Source organism: Etheostoma cragini, chromosome 18, assembly GCF_013103735.1.
Source record: "Etheostoma cragini isolate CJK2018 chromosome 18, CSU_Ecrag_1.0, whole genome shotgun sequence".
In the NCBI taxonomy this organism is placed as follows: domain Eukaryota; kingdom Metazoa; phylum Chordata; class Actinopteri; order Perciformes; family Percidae; genus Etheostoma; species Etheostoma cragini.
Genome location: NC_048424.1, coordinates 17,558,831 through 17,573,495, shown reverse-complemented (window position 1 = coordinate 17,573,495; position 14,665 = coordinate 17,558,831). Strand labels below are relative to the sequence as shown.

The 14,665-nt window shown below is 39.4% G+C and overlaps 1 long non-coding RNA gene across 1 annotated transcript; it reads right to left on the bottom strand.

The window, feature by feature from the left end:
• Positions 1 to 11,974: 11,974 nt before the first annotated feature.
• On the bottom strand, positions 11,975 to 12,980 carry LOC117961805. The gene is made up of 4 exons (XR_004660502.1): positions 12,932 to 12,980; positions 12,715 to 12,778; positions 12,155 to 12,238; positions 11,975 to 12,069 (listed from the first exon to the last, which is right to left on the bottom strand). It is a non-coding gene; the product is annotated as an uncharacterized LOC117961805 (long non-coding RNA).
• Positions 12,981 to 14,665: the final 1,685 nt, after the last annotated feature.

Here is a 14,665-nt window from a genome sequence, read left to right as displayed (position 1 = left end):
GATATATGGGCCGGGGAGGAAAGCAGGGGTGTGCGCATGAAAAAGAAAATGTGTGAGACCAACCTAGTGAAGCCTAAAACGGCCGTGCAGGTGAGTGCACGCAACATTCCTAAATGCCCGCGCAAAAGCTGCTCCAGTAGTTTGGCTAGCTACACATCCAGGTGCTTTCCTTTATGGTAGAGGTCTTGACAAAATTCAAATCATTTACCTAAGTAAAAAAACAGTAAAGCAATGGTAAAATACTCCATTACAAACCATGCATGACAAATCCCAATCAAGTTAAAGTGCATAATTATTTGCAATAAAATGTAGCTAAACCATTAAAGTAAATGTACTGATTTACTCCCTCTGAGTGATATATTGTTATATATGAAAACATTAAATGAATGATACTGAAACAACACGATGTAGTAGCATTTTGTTGTTGTAGCTGCCAGGTAGGCCAATAGATTCAACTACTGTTAATGCATTTTTACATACAGAGACATCAAATAAGCTATGTCTCGGGGGTGGTGTGATAATTAATGGAAGATTAAATCAGAAAACATCTAAAATGTCAACCTGATTACACAAAGCTTTCTGTAGGACTCAAAAAACTTGTAAAACACTAGTTCAATCATTAACAATGTGCTATATTTTTAAATATTCTTTTTCAAATCTTTGAGATAGGTTTGCACCTGCCAGTAGGATGCACTGGAACAGAAACTAACAATCTAATACTATTAAAAAAGAAAAAAGGCATCACTAATCCTTGAATTTAAACCAGTTGAGGTTTATTTGATCAATGATGAATATTTATAGTCAAGAAGCAAGAATTCGGCAAGAAACACAATTTGAGAAAGTTTTCCCTTGCATTCAGCAGAATGTGCTCTATATAATCAATGATGGATATGATCATGATCAGTGATTATTGAGGCTCTGTCATTCGCCACTACTGCCATACCTCTACTTCCATTCGGTCAGGGTGCAGATGAAATTATTTCTGTGTTTTCTCTAGTATAAATTTATCCTGGATTTAATTAGGCTTAGTATGCAAGGGACAATTTTACATTGTGATGACAGTCTTATCTTTGTTTTTACATTATAAACGTTTTTGACAGGCAAAACAAACCAGGATCAAAGAGGCAGCAAGCAACGAGGTGTTACAAAACCTAAAGACTTCCCTGTCTCAGAAGAGGGCCCTAGACACACAAGATCACCACTGCAGTTCTGAGGATGAATCTCCACAATGTGTTCATAGGGTAAGGCATACTTTTTTCTTGAGCAGGAGGCTATGATGTTTACAACACCAAAAACTGTGGTGTCCTTCAGACATTTCATTTACAGTTCTTGACATGAGAAAAATTTCATAGAATTCTTTCGTCCTGTGAATCTAACATCTATTATGCATGTTGCTTTGTGTTAATTATTATGGTAGGTTGTCCATTTTAGTTTTTAAAAACTTGACTATAGTTAATGCCAACGTACATTTCAGTGAAATATCTTCTTTTTTTCTAATTAAATATTGTAGTCTCTACTACAACTCAAATTTCAGGATATGATTAATCATTTTCCTACTTTTATATAAATGTTTTTCTTCAGGGATTGAATTAAGCACATTGTTGCTCATTCCTCATAAGTAGGTGGAGATAATCTGTCTAATTTTTACTTTCTTTCTCTCCTTTATGCTGCACCCCTTGGCAGGCAGCACAGTGACAGTTTCAAAGAGAGTCTTCCTGCGGCTGAATAAATCTCGCATGACCATTTTTGCCCAGGAGCTGGCTGTCCTTGTATTCACAAAGGAGGGCCTTGCACAGTCCACCCTAACTGGAAAGTCTGGGAGGGGGGTGCCGCCAAAAACACAGCTTGATGTTGCCAAAGTGCAGGCTATTACAGGTATGTAATTGTCTTGAGAGCAGTCTATTTAAAAGCTTCTGTGATTTCTATAGCAGGAAACGCTGAAACCGACAACCAGTTATTATTAAATACATGTTGGATTATGTACTGGTAGCAACATTGGTATATCATACTGATACAATTTCTCAGACTTTCCTGATGTACTGTTTAAAAATACTAGGAATATGTTGCGTTACTTACAGTATCTCTTCTCTGTTCGCTTAACAGACGCTGTTCTTCTGGAGTTGCCGCAGACAAGTGTCTCTGATGTGCGCACGGCCGTCAGACGAAAGTGTAACAATGAGCAGTTCAGCCAAAAAAAAGGAACATAATGTGTGGTGTGCGTGTTTCTGTATGGTGCGAGGGGTTAGGGGTGCAATAATAAGGAATGTTTTTCATTGTTCATTATTCCTCAGTGTTCTTTAAAGTTTATGTGTAATGTTATAATGGAAATGGTTAAAATCCATATGTAAATGTTTTTACATTCAGAGATAGTAAAAGTTGTATTATTTGTAATGTACTATAATTTGGACATGGTTCAAATACATTAAAGTATATTTTTTCACCTGCATGTAAGTAGTCCCACAAGTCTTTCACTCTTTAGTATATTGGTAATACATTTGCAAGAATGTGCGCAAGGTAGAAAGTAGTATAGCAAAGTAATGATAATGTTTATTGACTATTAACTACAAAGTATGCTTTTTTAGTAATTGGAATAAGCAAACAGTATAAATAAGCATATTATTACCACATTAAGAATATATTAAAAGTATAAAGCTTATATAATTTTAAGACACTAACAATACATTTTTAATGTAGTTATAATACAACCACAGTACACTTTAATTTGACTAATTAAGCATATGTTAGTACAAATAAACTCATTTACTTAAAGTATACAAAATATACTTTAAGTTGTTCCACTTTAGCACATAAAAGTACACTAAACACACTTCAAGTTGAGCTTTTTCACAATTTAATTACAATTAAAATACATTTAGGTCAAAATTAGTTGTTCCAAAATAGCATGCTTCAACTTAACTAATCATAACACACTTGAAATATAGTAATGATTAGTGTGCCTTTAAGTACACTCAGTTCAGTAAATTTTAGTACACTTAGCACATTTATTTTTCAGCTGGGTAACTATCCTAGAACGTTGCCAGATCAACACGGCCAAGCTTCCAACTCACCAACACCAAATTGATCACACACAAAATGGATGACTACAAATACAAACGGCACTGCTGTGGGATGATAATCACAGAAACATGATTAAACACAAGGCAGCTAGCAGCTAGCAGCTAAGAGGGCGAGTTAGCTACCAGCAGATAGACAGGATAGGTGAATTTAAACAATGCCTGAGTTGAAACGCATATTGTTGTCAGGTAAGGGCCCTGTTCATGTTGAACAGACATTTTAATTAAATCTTGTGTCCGTCAAAAGGCACAAAGGCATTCTAAAACTTGCCCCGACAACTGTCGTTAGCTGAGCGGAAGTTCCCAGACTTCTGCAGCTACTGTGTGTTGACCGCAATGATTTGGCTTGTTTTTTGACTGTACTCGCATATTTATAGTGATTAAGAATCAATTAAAAAATTGGCCGTAATTCTCCGTTAAACCAGTGTTTTTAAAGAGCTGGGGCATGCACATTTCCTGGGAACGATGTGCAAAGGCTTCAGTTATGTTTTCTCTTGTTTGATGGGTGTGTCTCTTGATTATTGACTGTGTTTCAGGTGATACCCAATCAGTAGAGACGTGTCTGTAAATACGTGGTAATAAAAAAGGCGCTTGCCCACATAATAGAATGTCCCATGCCCCGTTTCACTTTTAAAAACGTCACATTCTCAAATTTTGGAGGACTATGGGATAATGATATTTAAATCCAAAGACACTGAACAACTCAGCCAAGTTTAATATTTATTTATTAAAGGTCCCATGGCATGACACTGTCACTTTATGATGTTTTTTTAACATTAATATGAGCTCCCCCAGCCTGCCTTTGGTCCCACAGTGGCTAGAAATGGTGACAGGTGTAAACGGAGCCCTGGGTATCCTGCCTTTGAGAAAATGAAAGCTCAGATGGGCCATCTGGAATCTTGCCCCTTAGGAGGTCATAAGGTAAAGGGCTACCTTCCCTTACTCTGGTTTGCCCGCCTAGAGAATTTGGCCCACTAATGAGAGAGAGAGACATCAAGACTTGCAGATGATCAAAGTGGCAGCTGGTCAAGGCCACACCCCCAACCTCCACCTTGCACCCTCCTCCTCAAAAGCTACAGACTCAGAAATGGCACATAATAAGAAAAGCTCTTTGTGGGACTGGTTCTAGTGGCTGTAATTCTGCACCAAGGCTAAATTTTAGGAAATATACTTCAGATATGGTATCAGGGGACCACTAAGGTCTATGTAAAAGCATCCAAAGAGCACCATGTTATGAGACCTTTAAGAAAATTCAGCATTTCTCTTAATCTGTAGGAGTAGCTGAAAGGAGGAGGAGTAATTTTCTCTTTTGACTACACACTCGTGAGCTGTGTATCACTGTTTCACAACAGCAGTGTGTACATGGTGGAGAACAAAAAGTAATTGTCACATTATATTGTCTATGTTATATGTCTATCATAATGTAAGTTATTTCAGTGGCAAAAATAGGGTGTCTCTGCTGCAGCCTCTACTCCAGTCTGTTGCCAGTCAGGTAAGTCCTCGATCCCTCTCGGTTTTGGACTCAAGAAAGAAGGATTCCTTGGTGGTGGTGCTGCTGCTGTGGCAAGAACAAAAGATGTGGGATATGTGTAAGAGGTGGTTGAGTAAAAATTGTAAGGTAACTTTTTTTTTTTAATTCTCTGCTAAATTTTCCTCAGAAGCTACAAATAAGCCTTTCAATACAATTGAACAGTAAGGCCATTTGGTCAGTAGGGTGAGCTGCAGTCTGTGCAGTTTCATTTGGATGAAGTTCAAGATCAGTGGTAGGCCTTTTACGGTAGAAGGGATACTGTTGGTACACGATCCTTTCTTCCTGCGCAATCCTTCCTACGCATGCTCAAGATGTTCGCATATGCGCAGATAATAATTATGATGTACGAGGACTTACGACACTGCACGATCTGTTCCATTAGCCTCCACCGGAAATATATATATATATATATATATATATATATATTTATATATATATATATATATACAGTGAATGATATTGATTCTGTTATCTTAATTTCCTTAATCATACTTCTGCCAAACATCTTTTAACATGGTGTTAATAGATATGTAACAACAACTCAATATTGTTTACATCCAAAGAACCTACAGCAAATGCATACATTTTTAGCACTAGTTATAATTAATCGGAATGAAAAAGGAAAAGCTCTGCTCCCCGACTTGCACTAAACAGAAGTGCATGTAGCAATTCCATTGTCTGTGTTATCTATGTGCTATATGTTCTAAATGTGAACCCTGGGGTTGATTTTTTCCCCCAATCTAATGAGCATCATCTCTGTCAAGGCATGCTGGCTGAGGCTCTTAAATCTCCTTTGTGTCACTGGACAGGTGTCTAACTGAATGATGAATGACCCTGTTTTCCCCACCAAATTGGTTCTTCGTTGTTTGGCCTTAGACTGGCTACATGTCTGCTGGACAACCACCTCCATGTGTCAATCACCAACCTGCTGCTGCCTGGCTGGACCACTGATAGCTATGCTAATGCAGAGTTCTTGAACCCAATTGGCTAAACCTGCACTGGCACAAGCTAATCCATTATAGCTGTAACAGGTATAATCTCCCCCAAAATACTAGGTTTCCAGTGTGCTAAATGTTATTTGATCGTTCCTGTCACGTTGGTGCTGAGTTGATGGATGAGCTTGGCCCCAAACCCCTCATTCATCACCTGCTGACTCGTGTTTGTGTGCTGTTTCAATAATTTAATGATTTCTCTGATTTTTGGTAAAACCAGAGGGTCAAAATTACGACATCGCGAATAATTTTGCAGATGGAGTCACGGGTAAATTCGTGACCACATTTGTTGCAATCAATTGAAAAACGTTAAAAAAACTGTTAAAGTAACCATTTTGCCATACATATAGTTTGCTCCTTTCTGAATGTTATGCTTGTGTTGTTCCATATTAACGTGGCTACATCTGATGAAACCTGCATCAGCGACGCAGCCGTTTCTGCCATCTAACAGCAGGATCTCCTGAGGAGGGATAACAATCTACGATCTGCACACACAACAAGACTACAACAATAAACATGTTACACTCTTTCCAAGACTTTTTAATTGTATATTTTATATTGTTTTCACACTTCACTGGGACATTGCTGCAAATAACTGCTTGTCAGCATGGCGAGAGCATTCGACTGTAGCTCTACAGTCGCTGCCTCGGCTGTCGGGTCTCTGGGACCCGGGGAAGAACGCTGTCGGCTCTGTGGGACCCGGGGCAGAATGCTCGGCTCTCTGAGACCCTGGGCAGAATGCTGTCGGCTCTCTGGGACCCGGGGCAGAATGCTGTCGGGTCTCTGGGACCCGGGGCAGAATGCTGTCGGCTCTCCGAGACCCGGGGCAGAATGCGGTTGTAGTTTTCTACCCACGCGGCATCGGCCTTCGGGTCTCTGGGACCCGTCCTGCATTCGACTGCGTATCTCTGCTGCCACGGTCTTGGGCCAGAATGCGATTGTATTTTTCTTCCACAGCGGTTCTATCGTATTTTGTGTTGTATTGTATGAAAGGGGGAAAAAAATTAAATACCAAACCAAATGCTTGACCTCTGTCGGGAGAGAAATTCCTTCTATAGCTGCAACTTAAATAAAGTTGCAGCTATAGAAGGATTTTTTTAAGTTTGCCTATCATCTGCATGTATTTTAGAGACGGACACATATTTTTTAATATTTAAAAACACATCAAATATTTTATTCATTAAAAGTTGACGTGAGCTTTTACTTTGAAAAGTAAGAGAGATATAGTATTTTATTCCAGATGCAAGCTTTTATTTTGAAAAGTAGAAACTCAGGGATGGCAGAAGGATTTTTTTTTAGTTTGTATATAATCTGCATTTATTTTATAGACACATATTTTAAGTGTTTTTATTCATCAGTATGATAGTCTGCGTTTATCTTATGTAGATGTTTAGTTTAAAAAAAACATTTGCATGATCGCCGTTACTTAAACAGTAACGGCAATCATGCATATGAATAAAATACTTTCAATATTTGGTGCTTTTTAATTTAACAGTAACGGCAATCACACAAATTGATAAAATAATTTTGATATTTGGTGTTTTCCATTCTTTTCAGGCACCCAGATAGCTCAGTGCGTAGAGTGGGTGCCAATATTCAGAGGTTTGCTCCTCGATGCAGCAGTCTCTAGATCGAGTCCGTCCTGCGACCCTTTTGCGTCTCTCTCTCTTGGTGTTTTTTTTAACTAAACGTTAAAACCAAATATTAAAAGCATGATAGTTGACGCAGGTTTATTTTATTCCAGACGATAGTCTGCATTTATCTTGTCAACACAACCATCCATCTGGAAAATTATTCGCGATTTCGCATTTTTGACCCTCTGGATGTACCGTTGGACACACCTCCGCATGAGACGGGACCGCATGAGACAGGACGGACGAGATGGGATGCTCCAAGCTGCAGCCATATACTCTTGCCTCAACCACAAACCAACGGATTGAAAGCTGGTAGTCATACTTCCAAAAACAAAGGTGCGGTCCTCAACATTTTAAATATTTTTTTTATACCTCTAGTATTTAACATAATATATGTTCATGGAATTTAAGTAGTTGTGATTACTTTTTTTTTTTAGAAAGGCATGCAGAGAAGCCTGAATTTAAAGCATAAGGGATATTTAAAGAGAAAATTAAAGAATACATTCTTTAATTTTCTCTTCAAACAGTTCAATTTTAATTAATAATTAATCAATATAACCTATATAGCTTTCATTTTGCATAACACTACTACTATCTCATTTTAATTTAATTTTATTTATTTTTTTCCGGCCATCTATAACCCACAACAGTCAATATACTGATAACATACAAAAAATGACAATGTTGCTTTTACTTCCAAAAACAAAAAATAAAAAAATGAACAGACAAAATAACACCGAGCTATTGTGGTTGCTGGTGCACTGATTTCCTTTCCACAGTTGACATCAGAATCATCCATTAAAATGCAGATAGATCTTACAATTTGCTCGATGGCAATGTGAAGGAGTTCTGATAGATATGGAGGAGTAAGGTTTTGGATGGCTTTGAATTTATGGAGAAGGATTTTAAATTGTATTCTGAATTGAACTGGAAGCCAATGGAGCTGCTGAAGGACAGGGGTTATATGATGAAAAGAGGGGGTTCTGGTGATGACACAAGCTGCTGAGTTCTGAAGAAGTTGAAGTTTATGGAGGGATTTTGGAGGAAGGCCAAAAAGGAGGGAGTTACAGTGATGAGGCTGTGGATAAGGATGGAGGCAGTGTGAGTGGTAAGGGAAGGACGGAGGCGCTTAATGTTGCGTAGGTGGAAGTATGCAGACCGGCAGATTATTTTATGTGTGACTGAAAGGATAGGGAAGAGTCGAGGATGACGCCCGGACTCTTGACCTAAGGGGAAGGGGAGACCAAGGCGTTGTCGATTGGTAGAGTAAAACTCGTGATTTTGGATAGGGTGGATTTGGTGGCTACAAGGAGGAGTTCGGTTTTATCACTGTTCAGTTTAAGGAAGTTTGAGGTGAACCAGTATTTAATTTCAAGCAAGCAGTTAGTAAGGGACAAGGGGGGGAGCGAGGAGGTGGGTTTGCTGGATAAGTAGAGCTGGGTGTCGTCTGCATAACAATGAAAAAAATTAATGTTGAATTTGCAGAAGATATTGCCAAGGGGAAGTAGGTAGGCGGAGGGGGCCAAGAACTGAACCTTGAGGGACGCCAGTAGCAACAGGGGAAAGGTGGGATGTGAAAGATTTGAGTTGAATAAACTGAGTGCGATCGGAGAGAAATGAGCGGAACCAGTCAAGAGGGGTGTGAGAGATGCCGAGAGAAGATAGTCTATTGAGGAGAATGGAGTGAGAAATGGTATCAAAGGCCGCACCAAGATCAAGGAGGATGAGAATAGAGATGAGTACAGAATCACCAGCTGTGGGGAGATAATTGGTGATTTTTATTAGGGCTTTTTCTGTACTATGGGAGGGGCAAAAACCAGACTGGAAAGGTTTGTAAAGACAGTTAAGGCTAAGAAAAGCATGAAGTTGAAAAGACACTATTTCTTCAAGAATTTTAGAAATAAAGGGAAAATTTGAGATTGGACGAAGATTATTATAGTTAGTTAGATCTGAGCCAGGTTTTTTCAGAATCGGTGAGACAGATGCTGTTTTGAAAAGTGAGGGGACAATACCAGAGGAGAGAGAGGAATGAATAACGTAAGTTATGAAGGAGAGGAGGGAAGTGAGACAAGTTTTGACCAGAGCTGTGGGGAGGGGGTCAAGAGAACAGGTTGAGGACTTGGATTTACAAATGAAATCAGAAATTTCGGAGGGAGTGGGCAGTAGAAAGCAGCTAAATGACTGACTATTGGGGAGGGGCAAAGGGGGAGGGGAAGGCATGGGGATCAAATGTAATTGCTGGTGAATGGAGTTGATTTTTTCATTAAAAAAGACAACCAATGAATTACGAGTCTCAACTGAGTACATGTGAGAAAGCAGGGAATAAGGGGGATTAAAAGTATTATGGATTATTGAAGAGACCTGGAGTTTCCTTCGTTGGAGCAGATGAGGTCAGAATAGTACTTTGATTTAGTTACACTATTGAGTTTGAGTAATGAAGAAGATGTCATTTATACATTTCTTTGTGAATGGAGAGACCAGTTGTTTTACAGAGGCGTTCAAGTTGGCAACCTTTGGCTTTCATGAGGCGAAGCACAGGTGAAAACCAAGGGGCAGAGCAGCAAAAGGACACAGATCGGGTTTTGAGAGGGTCAAGGAAGTTTAGAATATTGCAAAGTCCAGAGTTATAATGGGTGACAAGGTGGTCTGGAGAGGAAAGATCAGGGATAGTCACATTGTCAATGTGGGAGGATAGGATGTCTGTATTTATGTTTTTAATATCACGAAAAGAAATCTGGTGGACTGGCTTGATTACAGAGAGAGACAGAGAGATATTGAAGGACAAAAGAATATGATCAGAAATGTGAACATCATCCGCTGAACAGTTGGAGGGGATTAAACCAGAGCAGCAAATCAAATCCAGTGAATGTCCTTTTATGTGTGTGCGGAAATCAACACACTGATGGAATCCAGAACTGTCTAGACAGGAGGTAAAGTCATTGGTGAGTGGGAGGTTTATATTGTCCATATGAATATTAAAATCATCTAGGAGAAGGACATTAGGAGAGAGAGTAGAGAGGTAGGTAAGTAGTATGGAGAATTTGTTTAAAAATTCGCTGTGTGGTTTGGGGGGCGGCGGTAGACTGTGGCAATAACTATGGGAGTAGGACCCGAAAAATTAAATACAACGCATTCCATAGAGCGGAAAACTGGAGTGGAAAGGCAACATCTTCCACTTCTCGCAATAGAGCAGCGCAAGACCACCCCTGCGGCCAGAGCCACGAGGATGAGAATGGTGAACAAACCCATGTGGAGTGGAGCGTTGAGCTGGGAGAAGTCACTGGGTTGTTGCCGGGTCTCTGTGAGACAGAGGAAGTCCAGCTTACGGTCAGTGAGAAGATCCAGGATAAGCTGACCCTTGTTTGTGAGAGAGCAGACATTCAGGAGACCAAAGTTGACAGTAGAGTTGTTGTAGCCGGGGGCGGGGCTTGCTACCCTAGCCAGGTTAGCAAGCAAACCGCGGTCAGCAGCCTGGGAGGAGCATCAGCGGGAACAGCGAGAAGTGGACCAGAATGATGTTATTGGATTTGAGTCATCAAGGTGGAAATCCGGCGAGATCCGTGGTTGAGGTATCTCCGGCGGGGAAGGAGCAGGAGGAGATTAGCCGCTGTATACTGGGTCAGACCGGGTCGATGTAGAATTGAAAGGACAGTCCAGAGGAGGATAAACCAAATGTAAAACTTGGAAGCCACATTATGAACGGCAGCGGACAGCTAGCCAACAGCAGCAATCGCGTGGAGTCGAGAAGACAGGTGGAGAACAAGGTTAGTTTACCACACTCAGACACCAAACATCGGAATAGCAACAAAGTTTAAGACGTTCCCAGCAGGGGCGATGGCTTATGCTCTCGCTTGAGTGCAAAAACACGGCCCAGTGATCCGCAAAAATGTTAAAATAACTTCAAAATAGTTAATCGGAGAGCAGCGGCTGCACGCCAGCGTCCACTCCCATGGTCCATTTCCATCATGCATACCGAGTTACGCGTCTAAATAACTCAATTCTCATTGGTCACCTGGCAATGTGGCAGGTAGATTGACAGTGTTACCCGCCAATTGTAAAATTCACCCGCATTTGGCAGGTGTTCGGGTGTTAATTTCAGGCCCTGAATGTCTGTGTTCAGGTTCCAATTCTGGATTGACCTCATGAATGACCTGAGCGAAAGAAATCTCTTAATTGGCAGTCGGGAGCACACATGCCTTGTCCGGTTAGTGTTCTTAGGTGTGCTACAGAGGGACCTTGATGAATGCATAGATAAGTGGAACACGCATGCCATCAGACCTGTTAACCAGTCTTGCTGTCCATCTAGTAAACCAGATGTCATGTACAACCTGTCTCACAGGTTGTTGTTTTTTCTTCAATCAAAACAGATTCTTCCCGTTTAATCACCTTTTCTTCTAGTTATCGTCTGAAAATCAATGTGCATGTTGAGTTGAGTTGCACTTAAAGCTTTAAGTCCAAATAGTGTTCCCTAATAATGACAATTCTGTCATTATCTTTTCACCTCATGTCAGACATTACTCTAATAATGTACTATTTTTGGTATGACAAAAAGTTACTTTATTAACAAACTTTTGTTACAAAATTTGCACAATTACAAGTACAATAATACAGCATGTTGATAATCCTAACACTTCCCACAAGTAGATCATACAGGATGAACACAACTTCCTGCCAATAACCACAACATACATTGCCCAGAATTACAGCCTGCTGGTTGACTGAAAACATAAATGCAAAACTGACCATTGGCTCTATTTATATTGAACCTGCTGCAAGATGTTTTTATTATCTTTGCTGAGAGTTCTTATACAATATCTGCAGCAGTCAAATCCTCTGTGCTGCAAAATATGTGGTTAACTATTATTTAAAATAACAAAGCCACAAAGAATATTTGAGGAAATACTGGGTAGTATTAATTCATACCGTTGTTCTGCAGTGTGCTCCATGTGTTTTTCTGGCTCAGACTCGCTGACAATAACAATTGATGCACAGACATTTGTGTAGTTTCTGCAGTGAGGGGACGAAATACTTTCAAAAACATTATATTTTATTAAACAATACAGTTCAAATGTATACATTTACATGTTATATGTATGTTCTTTCTTTGAAAATATAAAGTAAATAACAGACAATACCACCACGTTTGGCATATTCCTGCACAGTTTGTAAACATTTGACAAAGATGCCAAAGAAAAAAGATTAAATATCCCAAAATGCAGGAGTGTTTATTTGTCTTCACAGAGGGTGTAAGTTGTTTCCTATTGTGATTCAGAGTGTACAAATAAACAAATGAAAATTCCAAAACTGGTATAGCTTTAATTTCCAGACGTACAGGGGAAGCATTACTTATTGTCTTGATTCAACAACCTGTTTCACAACAATGGTCCATAGTCACAATGTTTCCCCAAACACATATTTTAACTTCAATTTCCAGCAATCTATCAATCAACTCTGTAAAGGTTGCAACTGTCAACCCAGCTTACCTATGAAGTTTGTCTGACCTTGGGCTAATTTGACCTTTTCCTGGACTGCGGTTTGTCTTCCATACTATTTTTTTAAAGAAATTACTGCAGTTAGCAACTAAAACAGTGCACATCACATGTAGGTTGGCCTTGTGAATTAATGAAAAATATTTACAGGCATTTCATGATTTAATTTTCACACATTAATCACTTCATGCAATACATTTTCAAGTCTTACTTGAACAGCTGCTGGTTTTGGCTGTGTGAAAATACCAAAAAAACGAATTAATTAAACTGCTGTACATACATTGTGATTGGGCAAACAAGTTAATAATGTTCTATTACCCATACAAAATATTCTCCATTCTTGGAGGGCTCACTTCATCTGGACCATCCCACACCTGCAAACCTTGTCAGTGTCAAATGTCTTTATAAAGTTCAATTCAATTCAAGTCAATTCAATTCAATTGTTTTTATAGTATCAATTCCTAACAAGCGTTATCTCAAGACACTTTATAAATAGAGCAGGTCTAGACCACACTCCAGAATTTACAAGGACCCAACATTTCTAGTAGTTTCCTACAGAGCAAGCAACAGTGCAACAGTGTCGAGGAAAAACTTCCTTTTAGGCAGAAACCTCAGACAGACCCAGGCTCTTGGTAGGTGGTGTCTGACGACCGGTTGGGGTTAGAATGAAGAGTGGCAATAACAGTCACAAACAATGGTAGTTTCTAGTAGTTCTTTGTAGCAGTTCATTGCATTGCAGGGCCCTGTGCGGCATTACAAGGCACAGTAGGACGTAGCAGGGCACCGCAGAGCGTAGAAGGATGTAACATGGCATCGCTGAACGTGTAGCGGGACCATGGCGACAGCCTCCCTGATCCAAGGAAACATGCTGGGCGAAAAACAACATAAGGACTTTGGGGAATGACTCCCCAGAGCTAGGTTAGTAACAAGCATTTCTGAGGAACTCAGTGTGTTAAAGAAAGTCTCCCAGCAGTAATAAAGCACATTTAAAAAAAAAAACTAATTTGGCCAAAAGGCTGTACAAATAGGTTTCAACATAAAAAATCATCACAAAATCAGAATAAACAAATACAATAATAAATTAAATAGATGTGTCTATGCTCAGCTAAACGCCAACAAGAACGGTAGGTCTTGACCAAAGCTAAAAAAGATTAAACGGAAGGGGGGCAGTGTGTATATTTAGAGGTAGTGCGTTCCAGAGATTAAGTATGGCTACTGCAAAAGCTCAGCCACCTCTATTTTTGGCTTTGATCAGGGAAAATCCAGGGTAATGACTGCTGATCTCTGAGATGATCTCTGATCTCTGAGACATGAAGCAGTTCAGATAAAAAATCTGGGGCCAAACCATTTAAAGCCTAAAAAAAAAAAAAAAAAAAGATTCTCAAAAACAATCCTAAAGCAGACAGGAAGCCAGTAAAGAGAGGAGTACCGGAGATATATGATCATGTTCATGATCATTTTTGTACGAGTCAGAAGACGAGCAGCTGCATGCTGGACTAACACACAAATGACAAATTAGATTGATTGAAAATATTACCAATTCACTTGATTTAAAGAGAAATGCCATGATAGATGCAAACTGACCAAGGTGTCGGAAAGTGTACTTTGTCCAGACGGCTAACATGGATCACACTGTAATCTTCACTTCAAGGCTGTCTAGTGTAACCCATGAAAAACAATTATTGTTATTGCATTGGAAATACAAGCCTTAAATCTAGTTTGAAAGAAAGGAAGTGTTTGGATGCTCTTCCTGATATTTAAATCTGCCACTAGTCATACCAGACCACTTGATGACATAATTCAAACCAGGGAGTGTAACAAATCATTAGTAGAATTTATATTGTACAGAACATCAGAGGTAGATGACAAAACACTGATTTTCAAATCTAAAATTTAACATAAAGTGAAGCTTTAAGTAAGGTTGAAAATATGTCAGAAGCACTTA